The 12,174-nt window shown below is 33.5% G+C and overlaps 1 protein-coding gene across 2 annotated transcripts in view; it reads right to left on the reverse strand.

Annotated features, from left to right (window-relative positions):
- CNTN6 (contactin 6) overlaps nucleotides 1-6,599 on the reverse strand; it is a 256,637-nt gene extending 250,038 nt beyond the window's left edge. For both annotated transcript variants that reach the window (XM_032458065.1, XM_032458064.1), the window contains exon 1: nucleotides 6,052-6,599. The gene's annotated coding sequence lies outside the window, so the exon portion shown is untranslated. The remainder of the gene's footprint in view (nucleotides 1-6,051) is intronic.
- Nucleotides 6,600-12,174: the final 5,575 nt, after the last annotated feature.

The following is a 12,174-nucleotide window of genomic DNA, read 5'->3' on the forward strand; positions in this document are numbered from 1 at the left end:
AGGAGCTTGTGGAGTCTAAATTGGATACATTTAAAGCAAATCCACACCTAAAATTGTAGAGAACCCAAACATCAATGCAAAGAAAAATTCTTAAAATATACAAGTTTGAAAGACAGATATATCTTCAAACATGTTATAATTAGACTAGAAGCAGTCTTCTCGTGAGCAGAATTATATTCCAGAAGGTCATGAAACAATATGTAAAAAACGTTAAACGAAAAATACGGACTATTGGTCAACATCAAGTTCTGTAAACAACTATACTATTATTTTAGAATGTAAGTAAAATAAGTAATTTTCAGACATAAATTTTTAAAGAGTTTAATACTGTTGCTAGAATTACCTTCAAATGATCTTTAGTATACAGAAAATGAATCCAGGAGATATGTGTGTGCAGCAAGAAGAAATCGGAAATAAATGACTCAGGAAAAGATATCATAAATGTAAATAAACATTGACAAAAAATATCAGAAGCAATTTAAAAATAAAGTAAAAATAAAATAGTAGAAACATGGACATTGGGTGAAATATCTAGGAGAAAATTTAAACAAGTCATTGTCCTGTTTGTGAAGAGGACAGATTTATTATCTCTAGCTTTACTGAAAAATATAAAATTATATTTTATGTTAGACTATTTATGTTCACTAATATATAATAGAGTGTCTATTTTTTAAGCTAGTAAAAATGTATAAAGAATAATTGATCACTCTAATAAAAGGCACTAAAAATATATGTACGAAGAATAATTGATTGATCCAATAAAAGGCAGTAAAGAATAAGTACAGTGAAATAAACTTGAAAATATCTCTGGAAAGTGAAACTGGAAATGTGTGGGAAGTTTTTTTAAATTATTTTAGCATTTCTCCTGTAGTTTAAAATTTCAATGATGTTTCAGATGGATGTATTACTTTTTTAGGATATTAAAATTTTAATTTAAAAAATAGAAGAAAAGAATAAAACCCAAACCTTAGTAACAACAGGAGAGAAAAGCACAAACATTTTTGTGGTGGCTTTCTTTGATGAAAGGAAATGGCTTTTTTAAAAAAAGTGCTTTTCTGTGCATTGCATTTATAATCAGAAAATTAAACACTTTTTAAAAAAATCAGATCTGATTGGTGTCTGTACGCAAAAATATCACTTCTATTTTTAAACCATATGGATCTGAGGGCCAGTGTCTCTAAATCTTCTCATAATGTTGTTCCCTGAGCTCCATTTTCATATCTAATTATGATTTACACCTCCAATTTTAGGTCTCCACTATATACCCAGTATAATTGATTAGATGATGATTGTAATTTTCATTCTTTTCATTGTTTTACATTATTTTTTCCCAATTGATCCCAAAGCTTGTAGGCAAATGTTATAATAGTGATACTAACATAAAAAATATTAAACGTATGCAAAGTGCTTATTAATTTCAAAGCTTTCTTCCAAGGTGTTTTCACATATTAATCTATTTGATCGTCTTGCTAATACTATAAAATCATTACTATTATTATCTCCATTAAGAATGGGGAAATTGAGGTATAGAGAGACTAAGTAACTTGGCTTAAGACCACGAAGCTATTCCGTGCTGGTTATAGAGAAAAGCAGGTATGTAGCTGACAGATCTCTAGGGACCTGCCCCTACAATCCTGTCTACCACTTCATACACATGTAGAGAACAGAACTTAATGGAACTTGTTTTACCAGTAAGATCATTCATTTTGTACTGCACAGGATACATGATTCTTTTATTGCCTCTTTCAAAAATACCAATATTTAAGTAATTTCATTCAGTTATTCATCTATTGGGAAACCTGTTATGTGTAAATTTTATACCCACCCTACTGCTATAAAATATTTGAGACTGCTAATTTTGATTAATGTTTCTAGGACCCAAATCCACTGTAAATTACCTTAGGATTCATTGCAAGATAGTTAAGTAGTCCATTGACTTCAACATAGAGATTAATAGGAGATCAAAAGAATGCCCCATGACTCTGATTGTTTGTTTGTTTGTTTTTTGGAGTTTTTTCTCTCTAGTATGTTCTGTGTTATGCCTTCACCATAACAAGTATTTAATACTAGAATACATAGTGCACACAAACTCAATTTTAACTAGAACAGCACTTGTCAGTATGAATAATGAGAATAATTTAATTTTCTAATGAAATTTCCATTTAAAAGAATTTTCCCAAACTGAAAGATTTTTACTTACAGCTCATTAAAGAGATTTGTATTCCTCTCTTGTTCTGCAGAAACAACAAAGAAGAGAGGAAAAAACATGCCGGTAAAGAGATGCAAAAACCCCTGTCTTCAGTGAAAAATGTGAGTAGACATTACTCCAAAACACAGACTCTCAAGCACATTTCCATCGCTGTCAATGCTAAAAAAAAATCATGGATCTAAGGTGGGGGAAACTGACAATTACTTTCTCCTTTTCTTACTTTTAGATGAGATCGAGCGCATTCAGGGTGGTATGGCTGTAGACTGCTTGTCTTACTTTTAGGATACTGTTTGCCCCCCAAAACCTGCTAGCTTATACTCCTTGCCTGCATGCATGCACAGATTCCCCCACTATCAACATCCCCCGCTATAGTGGTACATGGTTCTACAGTTTATTACAATCATTGAACCTACATTGATACATCCCTATCACCCCAAATCCATAGTTCATATTAGGGTTCACCTTTGGTGTTGTGTATTCTGTGGGTTATGACAAATTTAGAATGACATGTATCTACCATTAAAGCATTATACAAAATCATTTCAGTGTCCTAAAAATTCTCTGTGCTCTGCCTATTCATCTCTCATGTGTACATTTTGAAAGAAAAAGCAGATCAAAGAGGGAAAAAAAGGGAAATGCAGCTGAAAAATGTAAATCTCAAGAAGAATCAGCCACAGTTGAGGGAAAATGCTTACAAAGTTACTCTTACATAGATTGAATGTCTCTAAAACACATTATTCCTACATATATATTTTAAAAAGAAAAAGTGAACTGAAAGAGTATAAAATTAAAAATAAATTTGGATAATATGGTAGATATTGAAGACAGAAAAATGAGATACAACATGACCATAATTGGTGATCCTGAAGAAAAAGAAGCAGTGTAAAAACAATCTCTCCATTCCCTGAAAAAAAAATTCAAATACATAGTGTAGCAACAAAAATTTTTGAAATTAAAGAATCTCAAATCAATGGGGTACACTCTATTCAAGCAAAGTTCAACAAGACTGACCAACTTCAGAACATAATCTGGCCAAAAAAACCTAAAAACAAAACCAAGATTCACATGGACATGCATCAGAATAAAAACAAGTTATATACAAGGATGAAAATTTCAAATATATCTAAAAACCACTGGACAGCAACATCCAATATGGAAAGTGTCCTCTGCATTGTTCATAAATAGTTACAAATTTCTGAAGGAAAAAATAAGTTTGAATCAAGAAAAATAACTTGTCTTCCATGTATAAGGCAAAAGAAAGAAACGTTCTAGCCAAACACACAGAAAATACAGCATCTATGACTGCTTCTTTGGTGGAGGGGTATGTCTTAACAGTGAACTCCAACAACCCAAGAAGTACTTCAAAATAAAGAATACAGGAATAGTGAGTTGAGTAGCTGGTAAGGACTAAATCCTTTCAAATCTGAAATAAGTCCAAACCAAGACTGTGGGAATTAAGCCAGGATATAAATGCTGTAAATCTCAATCATGTAAAACTGATAACATAATTAAAATTCAGGTGGTATGTGTAAGGGAGATAACCATAAAGTACATGTGCTAATTTCTTTATCACAACAAGGACTTATAGGAGATTATTTAATATTCAAACATACATCCTAAAAATTACTTCAAACTATTAATAGTTTCATAATTGTTATTCTTAACTCTAGGGTAATTTTTCTGGAACTAATCTTTCTCTTGGAAAGAAGCGAATACCAGAAATTTAGCCATTTCTTCAGTTTCATATCAGCTTCTTTTTTCCATTTAATCCAAATCTAAAATTAAATTCAATAACTTTTTTTTAAGAGTCGGGTAAGATCATATTCTTTTAAAAGAATAACTGTCTATGAATCTATCTCTTATCAATCATATTATCTAAATACTTATTTGTAAAATAAAATGAAATAAAATACGTATGGTAGGAAACCATTCTTACCAAAGTCTTTCTCATTTTTTTATTTGAATTTAGGCATTGGCATTGGATGTATCCAATGACAGTTGTTAAATTTCATGGTTATTATTTATCGGTGTTGAGATTTCTTTTTTAAAGTTTTATATTTAGTTATTTTTAATGAGTATACCTTATGCTGCTGCATTCTAATTAATATGATGTTAAAATAAATAATAAGTGAGTAAATAAGCAAATATTTCAAAACCTTCCTCCTTCCACTAAAATAATTTAAAAGGTATGAGTTTTCTTTTGTGTTACTGAGTATTTTCGTCAGAAAAATAAAGCATGCAAACAACTTAATACACTTCACATTATTTTCATAAGATTATTATTTTTTTGTCTAAGCTTGGACCAAATATATAATAGTTTCTAGAAGATAATATAACTTTGTTTTTATTAAGGAAAGTTCATGGAGAATTCTTTAAAAAAAAAACTGTTCTGGTACTTCACTAGAAATGTTCAAAGGAAGTAATGCTCTGTGGTTTATAAATGATGGGCTTTTTTTTTTTAGCTAAGATGTGATAAGTTATGCATTTATATAACCTCATATAAAGTCTTATATAAAAGTTTGCAGATTTATATGTTTGAAATCTTTGGACTGCATAGCCAAGATGTTGCTTTAAAAAAAATCATTGAAGCATCAAAGATGAAATGACTGTGTATTTCTGTTTGTTATACAAATCATGTCAGTGTTTGTGTGTTTGTGTGAATTTGTGTAGGTTTACACATGTGTGGAAGGAAGGGGCAAAGGAGAATATGCTCAAATATCTCCTTTTTTAATAAAATACAATGCACGTAAATTGGTAAAACCTTTAACAACAACAATAAAAAAGATGATAAACAAACCAATCAGACAAATGAAAATTGTTCAAAACAAGCAATTCGATATTCAACATATGGCTTCTTTTTTTTTTAACAAAGATCTTTGAAAAACATTGCCACTGTAGATAAGATTATGACTACCTTATTTTCCAAATTGATTCTGTGTAATTCTACTGTTCTCTCTGTTTTTTTTTTTTTTCTCTTAGTATAACTTCTATTTAGTCATTCTCTGCATGTTCCTCAGAGGACACAGTTAGGATGCTGGTTATTTAAACATAAGTAGTTTACAATTAGAGAAGCAAAACTATGAATTCCAATTTCCTCCCAAACCCCCAATGTTGACAGTATTCCATTAACATAATGGGTTATATGTAGCTAATCTCAGAGCTCTTAAAAGTTTTGTTTCCAAGTCATCAACTTTTGAAACTTTTCATAAAGTATTATACATATCTTAACACTGACAAGCCTAACTATCGTAAATGCAAACTCCAAAAGCTGTTAACCAGAAGCTAGGTAAGAGGCAAAATGCCAGATAAATTTGGTGAGCTCATGTGACCTCCAGTCTTGCTCTGCTCCCCTAACTAAAACCCTCCCCCAGGAAACTTTTTATAACCATTCCTTTAAATCATCCGTTGGACACTGTAAACCCCACCCCTCCACCCTTTGATGAAAAAAAAATTTAGCAATCATATTTTCTCATTTGCCGTTACAGAAAGGGCATGAAATCATCTGAAAGTACCAGAATTAGCACTGTCATCCCCTCTTGCCCATTAGTTTTACTGCAGCAAAGACTAGTGAAACACTGAAAAATATACCTGTAGTCTCCTTCCCTGGTTTGATCCTAAGCTCCCCGGAATACAGATTAAATACATTTTCTTTCACAGGAATAAATGTATATTAAGCATCAGCATCATAGAAACACAGCATAAATAAAACAGTGACTTCTCCCCCAACCCCAGCTTTTACCTGTTATGCTAATACAAAGACATTGAAAGGAAGAAAAGCTGCAGCTTGCCCAGCAATATTCTCATTGCAGCAGACAGCACAATTTTGTACTTACAGATCTTACCAGGGAAATGTCTCGGGATCTTTACAATTTTTCTGCAGAACTCTGTTTCAAGCTCTCAGCCAGGCATGCTGTGCATCCAGGCAGAACCAAGCCGTATGGAATGTCTATGCAGCTGGGAGATAATGGGACTCTTTTTCCCAGCTGGGACTGCAAGCCTTTTATCCACTGAGTACTGCGTGGCTCTTCTCTGGTCTTAAGCATAAAATACGCTCCTCTCCTGCTGCATTCCTGACGGAACCCAGACAATTAGTTCTTGAGGCACATGTGCAAATCTCCTGTTTGGAATATTCAAAAGGAAAATTCTCCCTACATTGAAAAGCCAGCTCTATCTTCATCATCCTTCACAGAATCAGGGAGAGCTGAGAGCAGCTGCCATTCCAGTGGCAGGAAAGATTAAATTCACCCTCCCCTTTTTTTGACTGGAGATAGTCACTCCTGTTGGGTCATCAGAAAACCTCTCTTATTGAAAACTGGGTCATGCTAACTACTTACTAGGTTTCCAACAGGAAAGGAAGTAATTTTTTTTCTTCGTCTGGTTTCACTGCATTTTCATTTGCAAGCAAAGATTAAGCCGGTCAAGGGTCTGCCCTGATTTAGACTGTATTCAAATGTATGTTTTCTGAAGCATGCCTGTAACCCCAGCAACTAGTTAGGGTGAAAAGAAAAGGGAAATAAAATCAAAGGATCTTATGCACTGTCACTAAATCCTTTCTAAATCATATTTTTCAAAACATGTGCATGAGGCTTCTAAAAGACAGGTAAGCACATGTAGAAACTGGAGTCAAGTCCGAAAGAGTCTTCCTGCTCTCCCAGGTAACAGATGTATTATTTCCAGAGACTGAGAACCACTGTGTATGTGCTTGCAAAACAGCTCTGTAAGGAAAAGAATGTTGTTTGTGTTCCCCACCCAGCCCTTCAACGAAGCTTTTTAATATGTTTCGGTCTTGCCATTGGTTTTGAAGGAAGTGACAGCTTCTTGAATAAAAGCTAAGAAATAGGAAGAACACCTGCATTCAAACAGACACACTAACACATGCACACATGGCTACAATTTGAGAACAGAATAATTGCTTGTACTTATATTCAGGTTGTAATAAAAAGAAATTACATTTTTAGCATCTTAAAATAAATGAATTCTAGGAAAAGCAAAATCCACAAATTAAATACAGATAACTCTCAGATTCAGTTTGCTTTTATCTGATGAGCCAGGTTCCTATGATCTCATGTTATGACTACATTATATGGATTTCTATGATTACATTCTTCTGTAAGTATGTCAGTCACATAACTCATTTCTGCAGAGGGACTAACCACCATCATAGGAGTCTTTTAGAGTGGAGCCCATGCTTCATAACACTAAGTAAACTCAAAATGGGCTATACTGTTCTTCTTCCAATTCATGGGGAGACAAATTAGAAGAATTATTTTATAGAGATTTGTCTTAATTGAGCCTCCAAAATTGTTTTTAATTTGAAGGTATCTGTCCTTCTTTTGAAATAAAAATACTATTTATTCATAAAAATGTTGACATGCTATATTTTTCTGAGGATGTATGAGAAAAGTAGTCAAAGTGTAGTGGGTTTTTTCATGAAAAGGAATTCATTTAATTTAAAGGATAGTCCTTTACCCAAATCTTCAATACTTCTGCCCCATGTACAAATAATAGCTGGTTGCTTTGCTTCCTATTTCCCTGAGAAGGGCATAAAATCAGAAGAGAACCCTAGTAGCTCCTACTACTGCATCTAGTCACATAATTACCCTTGTATCCCTAGACCTGCCTTCACTCCTGGTTCTCTGGGTGAACCATGCTCCTTCCTCAGGCCAAGTTCACCACTGTACTCTAGTTACTGTGCTCTTACATACTCAAGACACTCTTCCATCTACTTGTCCTCCTCTTCAGAATCACCAGTTCTTCCTGTCTTCTGTATCATTACAGCATGATTGTTATTTCAGCCATCTTAAAAGTCAACAATCTTTTAGATCCACATTTGCCTCCATCTATATCTGTCATTTCCCTGCAGTTTTTTTTGTTTTTTTTTTTACAGTAAAGCACCCTGAAATAACTGTCTGTACTCACTGTCTTCAAATCTTCCTTTCTCTTTCTATCTTGAATCCAGTTTAACTGGTCACTTGTCCTTACTGCTCCATCTCAGAAACTTTGGCTGGTATCTTCTTATTTTCTTAATCTTTAATCATTGGTGGCACAAAAGTTCTAAATTAAGGTCAGTACAATAAAAACTACAAAGAAGTGCTGAGAGAAATCAAAGAAGACCTAAATAGGTGAAGAAATATACCATGTTCATGGACCAGAAAACTCAATATTTTTCAGAGGTCAGTTATATACAAATAGGTCTTTAAATTTGAAATAACTGTAACCAAAATCTCACCAGGTTTTCTTTTGGCAGTTGTCAAATGATGCTAAAATTTACATGGAAATGAAAATAACCAAGTAAAATGAAATCAAAATAATAAAGAACGAAGTTAAAGGACTTATATGTTGATTTTACAATTTACTACTACCCTCAATTGATCAAGGCAGTGTAGTATTGGCAGAATAGGTCAATAGAACATAATAGGGCATCTAAAAACAGAACCACACTTATATGATCAGTTGTTTTTAGATTAAGGTGTCAAGATAATTCAATGATAAAAGCATCATATTTTAGGAAATGGTATTTAAACAAATGGGTATTCACTTGGAGTAAATTAACTTTGACCCAACATACACACACACAGAATTAACTTGAAGTAGATTACAAGCCTAAAAGTAAAACTTTAAAACTTATATAAAATAATATACAAGATATTGGGGTGGACAGAGTTTTCTTAGGACAAACACATATACACGTTTATACAGAATAACACAAAACATAGAGAAAAATAGAAATATTGGGCTTCATCAAAACGGAGAATCACTGATCTTTGAAGTACATCATTAAGGAATTTTTACAGCTCAATAACAGGAAGACAACCAACCATTTAAAAATTTTAAATATATATATGTATGTATATGTATAAACAGACTTTTCATCAAAATATATGAATAACATATAAGCACATAAAAAAGATGCTCAAATCACTATTCATCAAGAAAATGCAACTTAAAAGTACAATGAAATACCACTGCACACCTATTAGAAAGGCTAAAATTAAGAACACTGAAAATACCAAAGCATGTTGAGGATGTGAGACAACTGGAATTCTTACACCTGACTGCCAAGAGTGTAAAGTGTTAAAACTACTTTGAAAAACAATTCACTGGTTTCTTAAAATATTATTACCAAGGAACTCCACTCCTATGTATTTTATTTTCTCAAAAGAAATGAAGTCATATTCCACAGAAAGGTTTGCAAAGAAGAGTCAAAGAAAAATTTTTCATAATGGCCAAAAATTGGAAATGATGCACATTTCCACCAGAAGATTAATGGATTAAAAAATTGTGATACTTTCATAAATGTAATAGTACTTAGCACTAAAAAGACAAAAATTACCAATACTCATCACTTGGATAAATCTAGAAGATAGCACGCTAACAGAAAGAAATTCCAGAAAAGGCACAGCAATTTTATACCGACAGAACACAAAGAATGGTTATTTAAGGCAGAGTTGGGAGGAGATTGATTGCAGTTCAGCATCAGGGGCTATTTTAAAGTGATGAAAATATTGTTTTTGACTGTGAAAGTGGCTACATGAGTATGTGCAAATCTTATCATACTCTACAAATGGGGATATTTTACTTCTTGTAAAGTAGGCCTTATAAAGTTGAGTTTTAATAAATTAAAATGATGATGATGGTAGAAAATAAAGCCTTTGGAAAAACAAAAATTGACAGACCTATCACTCCGACCAAATATTATTATTGTTGCTATTATTGTTACTATTGATTTTAGTGGACAATGAAAATTGTCCTCTCCAATCTCTTTTATGATTGTTAGTCGTTTCAGTCCTTTTTTGATCTACTTGTATCAATTTGATTCATTTCTATTGTTCTAGGGGTCAATGCTGGTATTGGTGATGATGATGATACTGAAAGGCAACTTTTATAGCCCCAGATATGTGCCAGGTAATGTCTTAAGTACTTTATATTAGTTATTTATCTAATCCTCGCAGCAACCTGAGTAGTGTTATTATTTCCCACGTTTAACAAACAAGTGCAACTGAAGCACATAGAGGTAAACTAAATTGTCTAAGAACATCCAGCCAGGAGACAGTAAAAGGAGGGGTCAAACCCAGGCAGTCTGGCTCAGGAATTCATATTAATACTGATTTTATTATTCAAATCTTTATATTCCTTTTTACATTTGTCCACTTGATGTGTCAAATTCTGTGAGAGGCATGTTATATATTTCCCACAAAGTTTTTTTTTTTTTTTTAATCAAGTAATCCTTATTTTTCAGGAAGCTTTTGTAGTATATATTCTGCTGCTACACTGCTTAATGGATAAAGGTTATATATGTGTGTGCATGTATACACATACATCACTATGTGTATCTCACTGTATAGTGATCTATATATTATCTATCCATCTGTACAGTGAATTACATCTTTATGAGTATATATCTATGCATATATAGGTATGATTATATCTTTATGATACTGTAACATCTCTAGGAGTCCTTTAATATTTGTTTAAGTCTCTTAGATTTGAATTCTATTTGGCATCCCTGCTTTCTGGTTTTTATTTTCCTGTACATACTTGCACATTAACAAAATATTTTGCAATTTTGTTTTAGATGTCCTTCTCATAAGCATCATAAAGTTTTTGTTTGTTTGTTTGTTCTTAACCCAGTTTGATTCTGCTTTCTGATAGGATAGCTTAGTGCACTTGCATTTAGTGTGGTATCCGGCAGTTGCATTGAAATCTCTTTCTTCCTTCTCAGTTTTGCTGACCCACAGAGCTGGGAGTCTCCCCACGTGTAGGTATTCACCACATGCCCACATGGTGTGGGAGACACTGAGATCGCAGTTCAGGTTCCACCCAGTGCCATGGGAGAGCATCATCCAGCAGGACCCCTGGCGTTAGACACAGGCTGACAGACGTGGAGGCTCTTGTAAGGGATTCTGTCACCGAATTCCTTCAGCAGTGACACTAACTTCAGGGAACTATGAAGCACTGCTTTTTTTCCCTTCAGGGCCTCAAGGAGAATCTCCCTTCACGGCTGCTATTTCCTCTGCTCTCCTGGTACCAAAGAGAAAAAATATCCAGTGTCTGTCTTCTTCCCAGCACTTCCCAGTAGAACACATAGGCTCCAACTTTTGAAGTGGGTGCCCCAAATTTTATAAGCATCAAGCCCTGGAAAATCTTGACCTGTTTCTTCCTCTTGCAGGAAAAATAAAACTATCACTTGTATGTAGTTGCCTTATTTTGAAGAAACCTCTCATGAAATTCTTTCTCTAAAGGAATTAAAAGAAAGATTAACACATAATACCTTACTGAACCCATTTACACCATTATTTAAAGATATCTGATATACCAACATAGAGGTATTGTCTTGCTGATGTTACTGTTATGTCTGTTTCCTTTATTTTTAATTCAGATACTTTGATTGGTATGCACAACTATTCTAAATAACACTTATTTACAAAATATTTTTATGAGATACCTTCCCCCGCCCACCATAGGCAATTCTCGTATTATTCCCAAAATATAAACAATTTTCTGTCATCTTCTGAGTGCTTCCTGTGGGCCAGACACTAACTCTAAAATCACTGTTAACCCTTACAACAACCCTATGAGGTAGTTACCATCACCTCTGCTTTATTGGCGCCTGAGATTTGTAAAGATTAAACACTATGCCAAGATCACACAAATAGTAAAAGACCAAACGGATTTGAACGCAGGTCCATTACCCCCAACATCTGTCTCCTGAACCTCTCTGCCAGGAGCTCTTTGCCAAATCCAAAGGCATATCAAATGGAAGGCAAAGATAACGGCTATAATTTTTATGGTTATTTCACTCTTAAAGACATAATAAAAGGCTTCTCTTGAACACAGTTGTTTAAGCTGTAACTGCACAGACTTCGACAATTAACTAGATAGTTTAGCCTTATATTATTTATAGAACTGGTTATTTGTTTGTTTTTTTCCACATAAAGATGGTCTGAATCTAAATACTTGGCTTA

Source organism: Camelus ferus, chromosome 17, assembly GCF_009834535.1.
Source record: "Camelus ferus isolate YT-003-E chromosome 17, BCGSAC_Cfer_1.0, whole genome shotgun sequence".
NCBI lineage: Eukaryota > Metazoa > Chordata > Mammalia > Artiodactyla > Camelidae > Camelus > Camelus ferus.